Raw genomic sequence first — 15253 nt, 5'->3', positions numbered from 1 at the left:
TCCTACTTTTAGTGGGGATTTGGATATAGAGGGCCTTCTGGATATTCCTACTTTTAGTGGGGATCCCTTAATAGTCAAATAAAAGGAAATGTCTCCTTTCCTAATAGGAAAGAACTCCTTCCTTGATAGCCTTAACTCTATTTATAAATGGGAGAGAGAATTCTTTCCCAGGGGAGACAACACAATGATAACCTTGGCCTAGGGTTTCTCACAATAGGGGATTGTCCCTTCTATCTTCTCTTCCTTTTTCCTCTTTCCCACATCCTCTTTCTTTCTTGCTGCTGTCTCTGGAGCATTGAAGACAAACAACTCCCCTAGCCTAACTGCATCCTACTTACATGGGGAACTCCAAGAAGAGATTTGTCCCTTTCAGACGTGGAGTCACTCTGTCCAAGAGTATGTCTCCTAAGACTACTAAGGAGATTGAGGACATGAGAGAGGTTCCCTATGCCTCTTCTGTAGGGAGCAACATGTGTGCCATGTATGATGTTGCTTTAACTTAACATAAACTGGGTTTCAAGGGAAGGCAGAATTGGTCCATGTGGTGGGTCATTGATGGGTTGTCGAAGCCCTCAAAATAATTGCTAGTCCTACAATAATATTTTTGTAGTAATAGTGGTACTACGTCAAATCCCATAGGGAGCTAGGGAATAATTTCTTAGCCGAATGTGCAATATAATAGAGTGGGAAATTAAATAATTAAAATTTCTAAAAGAGTAAAAAAGCAATAGCAATACCAAATAAGAGAAATCAGTCTTACCGAATTCTGATTCAAGGGTTCAGATTAATCAATTGGTTATCGATCATAGGTAAACTTCGACAGTCTTGCAATTCAAGCATTTAACCTTAGATTTATTAGGATAGCCATAATAAACCTTGTGTTTTTCTAAATCAGCTGACCAAACCCAGCATTCGGTCAACACTTATCACTAATCGACTGGGTACGATAGTGTTTCATATTAACTAGTGATAGCATTAAGATTTGTGAAAACAGTTAAACCAAAATAACAATAATTGAGATAGCTGCAATTATCAAATCTTGTCCCATTGATTCCCCTTAGGTTAAAACATGTCAATACATTGGTCAAAGGCTGTAACGAACAATTGACCCATAAATATATTAACCTAATTGCTACTTGTACTACTATTCGTGACAATTACGGATCACCGAACCATGGATAGCAGTAGGAAAATCAACATTAATTAATTTGTGAGACTAATTAACATTAACATCCATTAAGAATATGCACAAGAACCAATGAATACTTGAATTAAAAAGCAAGAACTTGAGTTAAATACAGAACCTCACGATGACACAATCGAACCTCCCCATTGAACCAGAAAAGAAAAGCTTAGCTGCTCATGATTTTTGAATCCTCTAGCCTTTGCTTCTCAGAAGGCCAAACTAATATTTTTGGATGGAGTTGCTTGATGCTTCATTGAGATGCCTAAAGCTGGTCCCCCCTCCTTTATATAGCTTTAGGAGGAGGGGCTCTCTCCAACTTCCTTTAGGAGATTAACTTTTAAAATTAGAAAGTCCTAATCTGATATACTTCTATCCTATCCTATCTAGTAATCTCAATCTCTTATCTTTTTAGGATTACAATTAAAATTTAAATCTGACAGGACTCTTCATTCTTGAATTCGAGTTGGGCTTCTTTAATAACTTGGGCCGCTATAGGACTCTTCTGCGAATTTGGGCTTCAGTTGTGGGTTGGGCTTTACTACAAAATTATTCCGACTTCGGGTCCGATTTTGACCTCGATGAAGACCGAATCTGTCAAAACCCAAAATATTATAGTTGTGGGCCTTTCCCTTATCTTTCCAATGCATCTTGAATCATCTAAATCGGAGTCCGGGATCGAGAGTTAAGCCCAGATTACTGAATGGTGCCAAAACTGTGCAAAATCATCCGATTAGCCTTGTTTTTTTCCAATCGCCTTCTTGCTTGCCCTGAATCGAAATACAAGAGTAATGAGTCCAATTGAGTGCTAAATTAGTGTACAATAATGAATATTTGGAGATAAAAATAAGGTACTTTTTAGTCTCATCAGCCATCAAACCCTTGGCCCAAATTCAATTCTGAGCCACCTAAAATGTGACCCATGGGGTTGTGATCATACCCCCTCAAAACATTGGTCCGACCCAACTAGTTTGAACGAAACTAGGTCAAATTGGCCTAGTGTTTGGTGTCCAAAACATGCAATAATTCACAATAATTTGATATAAAATTTTAATAATTGAAAATTGACAATCAATCACAGAAAATAAATAATAATCTAGGGCTGCAACTGTGATGGTCCGAATCTGATCCAGATAAACTGAAAACTTGCAAAAAACTGTTAATCACAAATTGTAGATTTTCAGCAAAATCTTCCTTCTCCTTCTTTGTGCGCTCCAACAAGTCTTCCAATGTAAAAAAAAATAGAAAAACCTAATTTTCTATTACTTACATCAGAATAAAACCTAGTACATTTTTCTAAAAAGGAAAAGAAAATTTATTTACAGACCAATAATTAAATAAATAACTTTTTGTGTGCACAAATCTTGGCGCCAATAAAGAATTCAATCTCCACTAAATAAACAACCCAAGAACCAAAGAAATCATAGTAGAACAATTCTATAATTATATCAGAATATAATAAAATTATTTTCAGATCAAATCGCCCAAAAACTGAGGACCAATTTCTCAAAGAAATACAAACTACGCAAATCGACCAAAACAATTTTGTCGATCTCAACCATGTTTCAGATCTAGTTTATTTCGGTTCAAGATTAAACCTTTGGCTCTGATACCACTGAAAGAAGGTTAAATCCATCATATGGATGGCCAAACCATGCTAGATGGCTGGGCAAAATTTTAAATCAAATTATTGTGAATTATTACATGTTTTGGACACCAAACCCTAGGGTGATTTGACCTAGTTTGGTCCAAATTAGTTGGGCCAAACCAACGGTTTGATGGGGTCTAATTACAGCCCCAAGGGTCACGTTTTGGGTGGCTTAAAATCGGATTTGGTCCAAGGGTTTGATGGCCCATCACATGGACCAATTTTGCCCTGCCTTGAAAACCCTGTTTATGTTAAGTTAAAGCAACATCAAGATTCTCCCAGAAGCTAAATAAGCTGTCTCTACTGATCCCTTGAAGCAGGATTCTCCCCGAATAATCCTTGACATAATAATAATCATAGTGAAAATCAAAAGATAAATCATTATCCTTTGTAAAATGACTGATAGATAATAAATTTTTGCAGATAGAGGGAACATGGAAAATATCTTTCAAAGAAAAAGAATGTTGATTAAACAACATAGGAGATGATCTAATATGTCGAATGTGCTAACCTTGATCTTTTCTGACCTTGACTTGATCTGACCTAGTATATCACTCCAATTTTGCAGATTATCCAAATCTGGGGCCATATGACGTGTAGCTCCTAAATCTGGATACCAATTGGGGTCGAAGTTATTTTCACTATAAGAGTTCTAATATTGAGTGGTACTTACACCTCCATGAAATGCAGATGTCTCATTGTATGCGTTATCATTAGCAAAATCAAAAACATATTTTGCTCGATGACAATGAAGAGCACTATGTCCAACTTTGTTACAAATTTGATAGATTATGTTGCTCTTACCTCCATGAACTCCAAAAGATTGTTGAGACTGATTAAAAGATTGATGATTGTACTGGGGAGATCCATGACCTCGTCCTCTACCTCTATTATTATTGAATGCCGGAGAAAATTGTTGTAGAGGTTTTTGAGGGTTACCTTTGTTATTGGAAGTAATACCAGCAAGATTGGCATTCTGAGGATCTGAGATGTGGGATTGTTCTTCAAGCCAACTCTCATGATTAAGGAGAGCTCCCATAATGTCTGCAATGCCAAGATCAACTGCGTTAGATTTGTTGGTGAGTGTAGTAACTACAGATTCATGCTCACTCCCTAGTCCAACAAGAATATAGAGAACACGTTCTGATTTGTGAACATGTTCAAAATTTGTGGATAGGTTATTAGCAATGGACTTAACACATTGAATATAAGCAGAAATAAAAGTGACCCCTTTTTGAGACTTTGCAGTTATCATCACAGTTGCAGAATTCTAGATCGGGAATGAGTAGAGTAACTACAAGCAAGTGAAGTCCATATCTCGGATGTTGTCGATAAGCCTACCACTTGAGCCATAATGCCCTATGTAGGAGAAGAGATCAACCACCTCAACACGAGTTGGTCTATGTCTATCCACCTCTCGAATTCTGGGTCGATGATTGTTCCCGTACCGTCTGAATTCGGATTATCTTCAAGCGGGGACTTCTTCTTCCCTTCAACAAAATCCATGAGATGGTGATGCCACAGAATAGGAAGGAACTAGGCATGCCATAACAGGTAGTTGTCACTACCAAGTTTGATAGGTAAATAATGAGTGACAATTTGGATTGAGGGGAACGAATTGGTCATTGATGAATGACCATTGTTGGAAAGAGTTGGACTGTTGTTGTTTGTTCTAGTTTCGGTGGACATTAGCTCTGATACCAAGTTAAAGTAACAAGAGAGATAAAAATAACAACAGTAAATGAGATAATAAAGAATAGTAGAGAGAAAGCACTAAGAAATAAATCGGCTACTTAACCTTGTGTTGGTAGAGCTGAGAGCTAATATATTTATAGATAAGGAGTTTAGTTTACATTAGGATTACAAGAGATAAAAGATAATAGTTTTACATTATCCAAGTTAGATCTAGGAAAGAGTTTATCCTAGATGAGGAGAGGATTATCCAAGGTTCAAAATACCGATACACTCGATACGCCAATATGGGTGTATCGAGCAAATCGATACCCTTTTTTTTACGCTTTATTTATTTTTTTTCCGAAACAAGTTCAAGGGGTTGGTTTAGGTCTCCTCCATACCCTGAACCAGTCAGACCCCTAATACACCCACTATAGGGGCATATCGAAGGGGTCCCGAAATGATACGTATTGGCCGATACAGGCCAATACGTGTTGATACTTTGAACATTGGGATTATCCTAGATAAGAACGTTATCTAGGCGAGTCCACAAGATTTTGCTTCTTGAGGGAATTGGGTTGAAGTCAATATGTATAGAACTCGTGCATGGGCCATGCATGGGCCCATGAGCACATACATTATTATATTGGATTATGTAATGTTATCTACAAGGCTATAATGAAAATTCTGGTCTATTTCACCCTCAAACTTAACCTTTCTAAGGCCTATGACTGAGTTGAAAGGTCCTTTCTCATGCATACTTTAAAATCTTTGGGATTTTCTGATCAATTTTGTGATTTAATCTTTAATTGTCTTTCTACTGCTTCCATGGCAGTTTTGGTCAATGGCATAGATACCCAATCCTTTCTACCTACCCGAGGAGTGTGGTAGGAATGTCCTTTGTCCTCGTATCTTTTCATTTTATGTGTGCAAGTTCTATCTCATCTTTTACTTCAAAAACAAGCATCAAATGAACTGTATGGTTTTCCATTCAGTCGTTCGGGAATCCGCATCTCGCATCTAGGGAGCGTTCTTTTTTTGGATTTTGAGTGGGGGGAAAATTGGTCAATGGGATTTTGTTTTGTTTCCCATTGACCAAGAATCCCATGTTCATTTTTCAGATTAATGTAGTGACCAAGGAAAGTTTATTTTCCTGATTCTCCTAGGTGGATAAATAACTTTCCCACCTAAGAGGAAGTTGCTAACACTCGAATGGGACAAAAGTGCCCCTTTTAGTAATGGATTTTTATGACTAAAATGTCCATTACATTATTTACCTAAGAAATAAAAGAACATAGGTAAATGCACTTACCCGGGTAAGTGTTTCCCAAGGAAAATTTACCCAGGTAAGTAACTTACCGAAAAGTGAACGGGGCCCTAATGTTTGCAGATGATGTACTCCTATTTGGGTGATTCACTATGGCAGAGGTTGAATGTTATAAGAATATTTTACAACTATTTTGTGGCTGGTCAGGGCAGCAAGTTAACTTTTAGAAATCATTAATAAAATTTAGTGCAAACACTCATCGACAAGTATGCCAGTGGATTTCCAATGCCCTTTGGTGTGAAATTGTTGGAGGGAGATTCAAAATTTCAAGAATCTCCCCTCCCTCCCTTGTATTTTGAGTTTTGTCTTTTCCTCTTCCCTCTCTTGAATGTATGAGAAGACTCCTTGTTCCACATTGTTTGGGAAAGGAGAAGAGGTGGAGCATATCTATAGTTTTGCTCTCTCTATGGGTAGGGACCCATAGGAGGAAAGCACTATAGATATCCCATGCTTGTGAGGGGGGGGGGGTTGGGGGTTCTTTTCACACGTATGCGCCGAGTTGGGCCGGGTAGGGCGTGTGCATGTACGCGCTACACCGAATTGGTTTTGTTTTTAATCGGATTAAACGTTTGATTTTTAAATTCAAATTTATTTTTTAAATCATTTTCTTTTCTGGTTCATGTCTCTTCTCCTCTATGTCTCTCCAAACAGGTGCACTGTTCTGAAGAGACTTTTGTCTGAAAGAACACTTCTATGTCCTTTCGGGTGATTGAGAACACTCTATAAAAGGAGTGTTGGTCGACCCAGTCTCACACCAGAATACATTCAGCAATCTTCTTTTCTCTGTCTTCTCTTTAATCTGAGTATCATTTTTTGTGGTTCGTGGAGGTTTGATAAGCGAGTACACATTTACTAGTGTGTTGTGAGTTGTTTTATTTTGGTGATCGATTTGCAATCACCTGGATGCATCATAGGGAAAAATGCGATTTTAAGAAGAGTAACCAAGTGGCACGACTCAACCCTCCACTTTGCAAATTCTCAGTTTCACAGACTACACTTCACTCCGACAAGTTCTTGGTTTGGAAAGCGATTACCGATAAGTTTCATTTTGCCTTCTTTACTATTTTCCAATAATCTTAAAACCGCATGTATGGAACCTATCTTTGCTAACCCTTTTATGATGAACCAGATACTGTCAACTATTCTCGATTTCTCTAAAATTGAACCTTTCAATGGAACCAACTACAAGCGTTGGAGACAATGCCGTTTGTTTGCCTTAGAGTAGTTAGGGTAGCCTTTGCTTTGATTGAACTGAACCCATTAAATATGGAGTAACCAACCCCTTCTGTTGTTGCTGAACATTGGACTACGACAAACCACCTCTGCACCAACCATATCCTCAACTGCATGTCCAATGAATTGTGCAATGTCTACTCTTCTTATAATTTTTCCTATGAAATTTGCAATGCATTGGACAATAAGTATGCTATGGAAAATGCTGGAAATAAAAAATACGTGATTGCTAATTTCCTGCATTTCACCATGAAAGAAGACATGGACGTGTCTACCCAAATAAATGAGTTTCAGGTGCTTGTGAGGGAGCTAGCAAAGGAAGACATGATATTGCTAGATGAAATCATTGTCGGATCTCTCATAGAGAAATTTTCACATACATGGAATGATTTCAAGACAAGTATGAAGCATAAGAGGTTGGGATCAAGTAGTGGTCCGAATTAAAATAGAAGAAAAGAATAAAAAGAAAGATGATGATCAAATTTCCAAAACCAATTTGGTTGAGGAAGTGCTTGCAAAATTCAAGAAGAATATGAATGTGAAAATGATAAGAAATTCAAGAAGCAAAAAAAAGAAAGGAAAATGCTATGTATGTGGCCAATCCGGGCACTACAAGAAAGATTACCGATATCAGAGGAAGAAAGACTCTGGGAAACCGAAAGTCAATTTCACTAAGGATGCTATTGCAGCCATGGTAACTAAGACAAACTTAGTTGATAAGCCGAAGGAGTGTGTACTGGATGTTGGTGCTACTAAGCATATAAGTGGGGACCGTAACTCCTTCTATGAGTACACAACTCAGTCTGAGGGAGAGCAAATCTTCATGGAAAGCTCACAAACTTTGAGGGTCATTAGGAAAGGAAAGATGCTCCTGAAACTGACTTCAGGAAAAATCTTGTTGTTGAATGATGTGCTACATGTGCTAGTGATCAAACGAAATTTGGTATTAGAAGTGTAAGCACCATGGTAAGGCAGAGGTTTGCCAGTCTCTAAAGGTCTAGCGATGGTGGCAGGAAAGAGAGAGGATGTGAGGAAGAGAAGAGAAGAGAGAAGAAAAGGGAGTTGCTTCTCTCTCAAAAACCCTAGGTCAAGTTGTATTGTATTGTCCCTTGGGGAAGAATTGCTCTCCCCCTTTTATAAAGAGAAAGTTAAGGTTATCAAGGAAGATGTTTTTTCTTGTTAGGAAAGAGGATATTTTCTGTTAGGAAATGAGATCTTTCTTTTTATTTGAATATTAAGGGATCATTATTAGAGAATCATATCCTTTCTAGATTCTCTCCATATGCGACCCTATTATACTGACATGGCACGGGTGACGTACGTCATCGTTTGGCGGGCATACTTTCATTAAACTCGCATGCGTAATTTAAAGACATAGGTGTAATTAGCATTTTTTCTCGATCTACTGTGATCCCACAGTTCTATAACGGTCTCGAGTTCATCGCAACTCTACATGCATGCAATGTTCATCACAAATCCATGCACGTTTTTATAGATCATCGTAGATTTGCGCGTGTTTAAGCTTTATCACAAGTTTATGTATGTTTAAGGTTTATGGCGGATTCGCACTAGCCGATGTTCATCGTGACCCGTTTCAAGTATGAGTTCATCACAATCGTAGATCTATGATGAACTCATCGTAAACGTGCTATGGATTATGGATTCATCTTAAGTGTCCATGTAGTGTTAGTTTGACACCTTCTATATTTTGATAGTCTTAGTGACCACTATATACCTACATTAGCCCCTACTTATCGATAAGTGGGAACTTACTGATAAGCATTTTGTCGTCGTGTTTGCTTTAGGGTTTTGTATTGGGATGATGAGGAAGAGAATCGTAGATGTTGTGCCATCTTGGTATTTTCATATTAGGTCTGGTGATCATTCCTATTCTTGATGAGATGCACTACAAGGTTTGCCTGTGGAAAAGATTTTATTTTGGTATGTTCAGTAGGCCCCCCTGCTTATGAACTTGTCAATAAGCATTGTAGTATTCGACTTAGTAATGTTCTTGGATGGTAATCAAGAGTTTTTCATTTTGTGATTCAACCCCTGCCTTTTTGACAAGATATCGTGTTGACTCGTATTCTCTTTCTAGGTTATCGGAGTTTCTTGAAGGTGTAAGTGGCAGAAATATCAAAGGAGCATTTGTAAGGTATAAATCAATACTTTCTGTACTTTATCCCTCCTATTTCTTGATAGAAGTTATTGTATCAAGAGACAAGTGAAATGAATAGTTGCCTACTTATTGTTCAACTCCTTGTATTTTGATAGAATGTCTTCTATCGAGAAACATTTAAGTGAGGTTTGCTAGGTTTGTGGCTTTCGCTTTAAAGTGGTCAAGGCCAGTCTCTAGAAGGCTACTGAGAAGTTGAAAGCCCTCATGGAGGAGTTGTGGTTGCCAACAGAAGGTGGTGGATGGATACAAAGCGAAGGCACGGGATTTGATGACTTCGAGGCGCATGTGCAAGGCTTTAGAAAATATAGTTGATATGAAGAAGGATTGGGCTTCTATGTGAACACCCGTAGTCACTCATTTTGTAAATCACATTTGTGAAAAGAATAGATGAAATTTTTGTCTTATGCCAATGTCCAAGTGCTTTGATTTATTTCACGCTAGTGCCTTTATTGCAATACCAGTGGGCTATTAGCCTTGGCATATTACGTTTGGGTTCTGACGCATAGCGAACTTAAACATAGAGGAAAGTTTTTCCATTATATTAGAGTTCCAAATGAGAGAACCTTCGCAATGACTTCTAAGAGAACTTTGTCACTCATCAAGAATTTTTGATTTTGTAATAAAACTTTATCACATATTAGTTTGTAAGAAAGAGTCTGGATCAAAGTTGTGTAATGCGTCTTGGAATAAGTACTTTTTATCACAAATAAGTACTTTTCGTAAGTATTATGCAAATGTCAAATGGCAATCAAATTATTTAAAGTTAGTCATTATGTGCATTCCGTCACAAATAAGTACTTTTCGTAAGTATTATGCAATCGGGTACCATTACGAGTGTAATTGGCCTTTAATTGCGAACTACTATAGAAAAGAAAATCATGTGTGCCCCTTAGTTTGGAGGCTCAGCGCAAGTGTTGAACGTTGTTGAAAAAAAAAAAGTTGCAAGTGTCTACTGACATTGGAAGGGACTTCGCAAGCTTTTAGGTAACCTCGGAAATAACAGAATTCAAGTATTTTATAGTCGAGTGCCCGTTGGACTCTATCGCAATCAAGTATTAGCACAAGCATAGTGAATCTTATCACAAGTCATTTAGAGAAAAATGAACAATGCTATTCCAACATCTGAGATACTATCAGGTGCGAAGGAGTTATCCCAAATAATGTTATGTAAATAACATTGTGCCTTAAGAGGGTGAGGCCCTTCATGGGCGATATAGTTGGGGTTCAGTCATCATATAAATAATTAGTATAAGTCAGTTTCACCGCAACCATGTTTGGGAAGGCAACTAGCCCTAAGGGTTAATTATGAGTTTTGGGCCTTTGTTGCCTTTGTGGTAAGGTTTTGGTCATCGCATGAGAGGGCTACCTAAGCCTTCATATGGAAGTGAGATATCAATGGTCAAAGTTAGTGTTATTCCCTTAGACCATTGAATTTATAACTTAGATAATTATCTGCATTTATAAATTAGATAGGAATCATACCTGATTTCGACGAAGCCCCCCAAGGGTTGCCTAGGAATGTGAGTATGCCCGGGGTTGTCGGGGAATCTAAGTGCAAGCCCGGGGTTTTCAGGTGATATAATGCACCTAGGGTTTCTAGGGTCTTCCTAGGGTTATCGGGGAATCTAAGTGCAATCCTGAGGTTAATAAGAATGGTCAAGATTCATCACACAAATAAAAATATATCCATTAACAGTAGGTATATCATATTATTCAAAACATATCAGTGTATCACAACTTCATCGCAAGACTCAAAATATATTGCAAGAGGTGTAATGACTGCGTAAAAACTCGTTCCAAAGTTTGTTAAGCTAACTCAAAGTCATATTTTTTTTTTGTAAAAAAAAAGAAAAACCATATTTTAAAACCACAAAATGATAGAATTTCGAAGCTAGATGATAACAAATTTTACATATCTTAGAAGATGGCATTGAAAACATGTTTTTGGAAATAACTATTTGAATGGGAAAACCTTGTTGGAATAGTATTTTGTGATAAAAACATGCTTTCGGGAAATGAGTCATGAAAAATGCGGTTTCAAGGAATGATTTCAAATATGGAAAATGAATTATGAAAAATGAAATGCCCTAAAGTAACAATCCACCGAAAGTGAACCTTCCAATGATAGTGATTCTAGTGTAAAACCCTAGAATATATTTTTGTCCTCATGTAAATTCCTAAACACTAGATGCTAAGGTGCAAAACATAATAACAAAACGAAAATGATAGCTTTCTTAATAGTCACTATGGATAAAAATAATGATAATTTTTGTTCATTGGAAAAAGAAAAACAAAGTATATAAGGGCATATATCAATAAACTATACTAACTAGGTTGATTGAATTAATTGTTTGGCTTTAGATTGGCCAGAATCGGATTTGGGCTAGACCCACCCATTAGAGTCACAAGTGGGTAATGGTATAGAGTCCCTAATTTTGGGAAGATTATCAACAAAAATTTGAAAGACTAAATATTAACAAATCACAATATTGGATATCAATAAACAAAATAATCAAGAAAATAAATAAAACAACTTTTCAAAATCTAACAAACAGAAGTTTCACTAAATTACATAAATAAAACGGCATTTCAGAATCGAACAATATGGTCGAATATGTATTTCACTCGATTGCATAAATAGAACAGAATAATACCAGACGGAATTTTCAGTAAATTATATGGATAAAATGGAATTTCGAAATCTAACAATAAGATCAAATGGATGCCAAAACTCATTAATGCTGAATTTTTGAATGGTATTTTGACACAATTATCCCTTTTTTCTTCTTTTTTTAATAAGCATTTTAACAATTTCTAGATTTAAAAAAAAAGTGAATTTGGTAGTTGTCAACAATTTTAGAATTTTAGTTATTTTTGTTTTGAGAATCCAACAATTATCTTTAGTATAATTCTTAGTATTGTTGAAAATTCTAATTTTTGAATTAAATTTAGTAGCTAAGACTTGAAAGGTATTAAAATTTGAACATAAATTATTGAATGACTGAAAACATTAGAGCACAATTGTACTTTTCAGTGCTATGATAATATTATAGCATTTAATTACTAAAAATAATATTTAATATTACCGATTATGAAGATCAGTAAATATTGTCAGGAATACAATATTGTTAGGAAGTCTAAGGCCTTGTGGAAATTTTAGTGGGAAAAGAATGCAGTCTCTCGGTCAAGGTGCAACAATTGACGCATGATGTCCGAGTGATCAAAATTTTACAGAATGATAAGAAAAACTATAACCTGTTGTAAGTGTCGGGAAATGATTCACTTGCCACCTGGGCTGGAAATGGAGATTAAGGGTGACTCAGAACTGGTAATCTCTTCGATGAATGACAACAGTCCTAGTTTGGATATTTAGACATCTAATAAGATAAATCAAGAGTCTGATGAAGGACTTTAAAGCAAACTTCAAATGGGTAAAAAGAAAATTAAAAAAAACAATTAAACAGATATTATTAAACTAAAATTTTCATTCTGTGAGGCTTATATTCTAATTTCTTTTTACTATTTTCTTATTTATCAGATTCAATCAGTACACATGTTGGTCTATGCTTTTTTCACCCTCAAAGATTTCGAAACCTAAACTAAAAAGGAAGAACTTAAATTCAGTTCAATAAATGCATTCTTCTTATTTTTTTTCTTTTTTTTTTTTCTCATAAATATGTTGAATTTCTATGTTTTAATATGAAGCTTATACTTTTTTATGAAGTTTATAGATAATTATATATGAAAGTTGGAGATGGTTTCCAGTTGTTATGGAACCTAGGAAATTACCCTGGGGTTTATGGTTTCTAAGTAAAAGATTCCATCACCTAGGTAAATAGGCAAAAGGCGCTCCCACTATTGCCCGACTTCACTTTGGCGCCTTAAAACTATGGCCTGTTTACAACTGCACTATGTCGGTGCATTTGAAGATAAATAACAGAAAAACAAAAAAAGAAAACTCTTAGGCAGGATATGTTTCAACTGGTGTCATATCACATTGTTCAGTAGCAACTTTCTTCAAACAAGTGGATTTTTAAGGCAGTAAATCATTGCAGAAGTTTCACCAAGACGGGTGAAGGTACAATATACCCACTTAGTGACTACCGACTCTTATTAGAAGATAAGGAAATAAAACTCTCAAGTCTCATCTTTGGTATTCAATTATCCAGAACGGTAGGAGCTAAACACGAAGCTCACGAAATCTGTACCAAGAACACGGACCAGCATATCCATGGTCCCAACCCCCAAGGTCTCGAAAATGCGTTGTTAAAACTTAAACAAAATGCGTCAAACCAGCTAAAAATCCCAGCTAGAAAAGCGAAAAAACTTTCGAAATTAGCGATAAAATTCTCAAGTCCAAATAAAAATAAAAAAAGTAAACACCAAACCAACGAAAAATATCCATCAAGAATAAAAACCGGGACGAAGAACCAAAAGGCTTGGATCCATCAACACAAACTATCATTAAAACTAATAGATCTAACGCCTCTGAAATAGAGCTTGGCTCGATAATCAATTTAGTAGAGATAAAAAAACAGAACAGATCGAGAGAACAATGAAGACAAAGAACAGAGATGGCTCCAATGGGTAACAGAACTCGTACCTTTCTCTGCCCTAACTGGAGGTCCCGAAATACAGCCAGTCTGTCCAGTTGAAGGGACAACGAAAGTGTCCGAGGTGGGAAAGCTGCTGAGTCTAACTCACATACAGAGGAAAGCTGCTGTTCACCGCCGCTGTCGAGAGGTAGGGGAGGGGGTCGTCGGTTTCAGATCCACTGCCGCTCTGGTTCTCTATGGAAGACGATGAACAGTGTCGCGATTTATAGGAAGAAGACAAAGAGGATGGGAGATCGTGCTTTCCTTTTTGTCTCCGCTGCCTCTGGTTTCGGGTTGGAAGGAAGGCGCCAATGAACAGTGGAAAAATAAATAAATAAATAAATAAAAATATAAAGAGAGGAAAAGAAGCCGGCAGAAAGGAGTGAGAGGGAATAAGAGTGGGAGAGGAATCCGGCGAAGGGAGTGGAAATTGGCCTATGCGTGAGAGAAGATTTGTTCAATATCACTTACCTTGTACGCATTCTAATTATCGATGCCATCTAATTAGAGATTAGAGACGAAAATCAGAGATTCTAATGAAGGCACTATGATAAGGTGGAGGTTGGTCAATCTCCGAAGGTCTAGAAATGGGGCAGAAAAAGTTCATCGTGAATCCACACGAGTCTTTATAGATCATCACAGATGCGCATGTGTCTAAGCTTTATCGCAAATTTATGTATGTTTAAGGTTTATTGTAGATTCGTGCTAGCCAATGTTCATCGCGACCCGTTTTGAGTATGAATTCATCGCAATCGCGGATCTGCAATGAATTCATCGCAGACGTCTGTGTAGTATTGGTTTGACACCTTCTATACTCTTATGGTCTTACTGACCACTATGTACCTACACAAACTACTTTACAAACTACGTCATGACTTGATCCCTTTAAGGGGGACGTAGGCAACCTTAAAAGGTACGGTCATAAAATAAATAGACTATTTATTCTACTCCTAGCCCGCATGAGTATAAACTGTGAATATTAAAGCCAAAAAAAATAAATGATAATCCTACTCATGGTCTGCAAGAGTATGAACTACTAATGGCATAAAACATTCTCTACTATAAACCGTGAGTGGTTGAAAAAATTACTCATGGTTCACACAAGTTTAGACTGTGAACAATCCAATAAATTCTTACTCTTGCCTACAGGAGTGTAAACTTTGCAAGTCGATGGTTGGATTTCCAATTACAATAACAACCACCAAATTGGGGGGCGTTTGTTGGTGTATTAAAAAAAAAAAGAAAAAGTAATAACAATAAACAAATGAAAGAGAGATCAGGGAAAGCCAAACAACAAGGATTGAATGGGTTGATATCTCAGCCCGAGAGAAGTGAAATTAAGTTGGGCATGTTGGGCCTAATGGGATGGAAGGTTTTGGTGGGACCCAATGTATGGACCCTCTAACGTATTAGC

At 36.9% G+C, this 15253-nt stretch overlaps 1 long non-coding RNA gene across 5 annotated transcripts; it reads right to left on the bottom strand.

Moving 5' to 3' along the window:
- Positions 1 to 1246: 1246 nt before the first annotated feature.
- LOC148874411 (uncharacterized) lies at positions 1247 to 14441 on the bottom strand. 5 transcript variants are annotated; one of them, XR_016112999.1, is made up of 5 exons: positions 14311 to 14439; positions 13848 to 14122; positions 4173 to 4321; positions 3343 to 3875; positions 1247 to 1953 (listed from the first exon to the last, which is right to left on the bottom strand). It is a non-coding gene; the product is annotated as an uncharacterized LOC148874411 (long non-coding RNA). The 5 variants fall into 5 exon arrangements; XR_016112995.1 differs by lacking the exon at positions 4173 to 4321 and having other exon boundaries at positions 3343 to 3440; positions 3636 to 3875; XR_016112998.1 differs by lacking the exon at positions 4173 to 4321 and having other exon boundaries at positions 3343 to 3440; positions 3771 to 3875.
- Between the last annotated feature and the right edge of the window lie 812 nt (positions 14442 to 15253).

Source organism: Nelumbo lutea, chromosome 1, assembly GCF_056320005.1.
Source record: "Nelumbo lutea isolate HS-2025 chromosome 1, American lotus-T2T, whole genome shotgun sequence".
Classification (NCBI taxonomy): domain Eukaryota; kingdom Viridiplantae; phylum Streptophyta; class Magnoliopsida; order Proteales; family Nelumbonaceae; genus Nelumbo; species Nelumbo lutea.
Note: the sequence above shows the minus strand (reverse complement) of the source record. Positions and strands in the feature narration are given on the sequence as shown.